The sequence below is a fragment of the Mixophyes fleayi genome, chromosome 3, assembly GCF_038048845.1.
Source record: "Mixophyes fleayi isolate aMixFle1 chromosome 3, aMixFle1.hap1, whole genome shotgun sequence".
Lineage (NCBI taxonomy): Eukaryota > Metazoa > Chordata > Amphibia > Anura > Limnodynastidae > Mixophyes > Mixophyes fleayi.
In genome coordinates, this window is record NC_134404.1 from 44,531,688 (window position 1) to 44,535,152 (window position 3,465).

The window sequence follows — 3,465 nt, forward strand, 5'->3', positions numbered from 1 at the left end:
GCGGAGCGGCGTGTAGGTTCTCACACACCTGCACCCGCTGCGGTGGAGGTCATCCAGCTAAGACTTGTGACAGGCAGAGTCGAGGTGGGGGTGGTGACGGAAGTCGAATGGCTCCCGGACCTGCGGAAAGCCGCGTCGCCAATTAACGTGGTCAATCTCGGCCGCTGGCTGGACCGCTATCCAATAAAATGGGCTGCGGAATTTTTACGGGAGGGTTTTAGGCATGGTTTTTGGTTACCTATTGAAGGGTCTGTCGAGATCGCCCTGATGGTTAACCTAAAATCTGCGAAGGTGTTCCCCGAAATCTTGGCGGAGAAGGTGCGTAAGGAGGTGGCGCTTGGGCGGATGGTTGGGCCTTTTGCGAACCCTCCTTATCGGAACCTGGTAGTGTCACCGGTAGGGGTGGTTCCTAAAAAGGCTGCGGGGAAGTTTCGCCTAATTCAGCACCTCTCTTTCCCAAAGGGTGCATCGGTTAATGATGCCATCCCGGAAAAATTTTGCAGGGTAGTGTATCAGTCTTTTGAGGAGGCGCTGGAGATGGTGAGATCTTTTGGGCCCGGGGCTTTGATGGCGAAGGTCGACATATAGTCGGCTTTTCGGCTTCTTCCATTGCACCCGGACTCGTTCCCTTTCATGGGTTTCCATCTGAGCGATGGTTACTATGTTGATAGATGCCTCCCTATGGGGTGCGCAGTTTCGTGCTTCTTCTTCGAGTGTTTTAGCACGTTTCTACACTGGTGCGTTTGTGCCGGAACCGGTCACCAGGGCGTGGCACACTATCTGGATGACTTCCTTGTAGTGGGCCCAAGCCAGGGACCCACCTGTGGGGATGTTTTGTTTTCAGTTAGGGCTCTTTTTCATTCACTTGGTGTCCCGGTCGCACATGATAAAACTGAGGGTCCTACTACCCGTTTAGCGTATTTAGGCATCGAGATCGATACGGTCTTGGGTCTTTGTAGGCTTCCAATAGAGAAGGTAGTGAAACTGGGGGAGCTTATAGGGGTGGCGCTTGGGTCTGAAGGGATGTCTTTAAAAAGGACTCAGTCTATACTGGGACTTTTTAACTTCGCCTGTCGGGTAATTCCGGTGGGTCGCGTGTTCTGTCGGAAGCTGGAAAGGGCAACGTCAGGGCGTAAGGGACCTCACTGTCGAGTACTGCTATCTGCCGAAATCCGGACGGATTTGGCAGTTTGGGATCTTTTCCTGCGGAATTTTAACGGGGTTAGGTTGTGGCCTTCTCCCCCTGTGTCTAGTAAGGAGCTGGAGCTGCATACTGATGCGGCAGGGGGTGTGGGCTTCGGGGCATATTTCGCAGGTGACTGGTGCGCTGCGCGGTGGCCAGAAGAATGGGTGCAGGCCGGCTGGACTGCTAACATGTTGCTGTTAGAAATCTTCCCGATCATAGTCGCCCTTGAATTGTGGGCCCCCAGATTAGTAGGGAAACAGATAGTTTTCTGGTGCGACAATTTGGGTGTCGTGCAAGTAATCAACCGGCAGAAGGCCACCTCTCAGCCGGTCATCACACTTTTGAGGAGATTAATGTGGAGGTGTTTAGTCGATGACATTAGCTTCAGGGCGCAACATGTTCCTGGGGTGGATAATGCGCTGGCAGATTCATTATCTAGGGGGGAATGGGAGAAATTTCGAGCCTTGGCACCTCAGGCATCCCTGTCGGGTTCACCTTGTCCCACTTATATCTGGCAGATTGTCAAGCAGGAATAGAGGGTCTAGCTGAATCATTATTGGCACCCGCTACCAGGGAGAAGTATCGTTCGGCTTGGCATGACTGGTGTGCGTTCCGGGACCAGGGGCGCGAGTCAGTGGCCTCAGGGCATCAGCTAATGCTAGCGTATATTTGGGCAGGTTTCAAGTCCGGTAAGTCCAAAGCGGCAATGTCAGGGGCTTTGGCGGGGATATCCTTTTTTACCAGGCTTAGGAATGAGGTCGATTACACGAAAAGTTTCATGATAGCCAAAGCATTGAAGGGTTGGGCTAGGGAGCGCCCTGCGCTTCCGGATGGAAGACGGCCCATCGGTGAGGCTTTGTTGACGGAATTGCTGGGGGCTATTAAGGAAGTAGCACGTGATGCATTTGAGACAGCCTTATTTCGCGCAGCATTTGTCATGCTTTATTTTGGAGCGTTTAGAGTAAGTGAGGTAGTGGCCTCTTCTAAGTCTTGTCCTTTGTCAGGAATGTTGGCGCAGCATGTTATTATTTCCCCTTCCTCAGTATGTTGTAAAATCAGGAGATCAAAGTCTGACCAGTTAGGTAGAGGGCAGTGGGTTACATTGGCCCCAAAGGTGGGTTTCTTAGTTTGCCCTGTTGTTATTATGAATGAATTTGCTGTTATTCGTCCTGTGTCTGCAATTCCGTGGCTGGTGCATGGTGATGGTACCCCCCTCACCCGGTACCAGTTTACGGCAGTGTTTAAACGTACATTGTCTAAGCTGGGCTTGGACGGATCCCAGTTCGGCACTCATTCATTCAGAATTGGTGCCGCCACGTCTGCAGCTTTGGCTGGGGCATCAGAACGGGCCATACAGGGTGTTGGCAGGTGGAAAACCAAGGTATATAAGCGTTATGTTCGTCCTGCTCTCCTTACCTAAATCTTCCTATCTTTTACCTATCTATCTCCTGCGGTGGTGGCACAGGTCTTAGACTGCTTGGGCCTTTGAAGGTCGGGCTCGAAGGGCTTTCTCCATTTTTTTCCCACTGGGTTTTAAGGTTTCACCTTCGTCTGTGCCTCCGCCCAAAACCTTTTTTCCTTCTTTTGTCGGTGTGGGCGTGTTCTTGGGTGTTTGTGTCTGGTGTGCTGAGCATTTGTTAGCTCTTGTGCTTTCTGTGGTTTTGTCAAGTTCAAATTTTCAGCATCATAGGGGCTCTCTGAATTCCGTTTTCTGGATGTATGAACACGTATGGTTGCTGATGACTAATGTTTGGTTTTCTCCACCCTACAGACCATCGGACCCTGCTGCGCATCTGGGTGCTGGGACACTCTTATATTCACTGGGCTCGATTGCACAGGGCAGCTAAGGATACTTCTCTGTTTAAGGGGGCAATGGTAGTGCAGTGGATAGGTCGTAGAGGTCTTAGATGGTCTGGTTTTCGGCATCTCCTGAGTAGTTATGTTGTCGTTCAAGGGGTACCCCAGGTCCTAGTTATTCATCTGGGTGGTAATGACATAGGAGGGTGCAAGTCGGTGGATTTGATTTTGCGTATCCAGGAGGACTTGGCTTGGGTGCATGCATCTTGGCCTTCCCTTGTCATTTGCTGGTCGGATATTGTGCCAAGGATGGCTTGGTGTGCGTTTCCTGAAGGGCGCGTTGCTGATGGAGTAAGGAGGAAAATTAATTTGGTTGTTTCACGGTTTTTATGTTCCATGGGTGGTTGGCGGATTGTACACCCGAGTATTCGTTATCAGAGCCCCTCGCTATATAGGGGGGACGGAGTTCATTTGAGCGACGA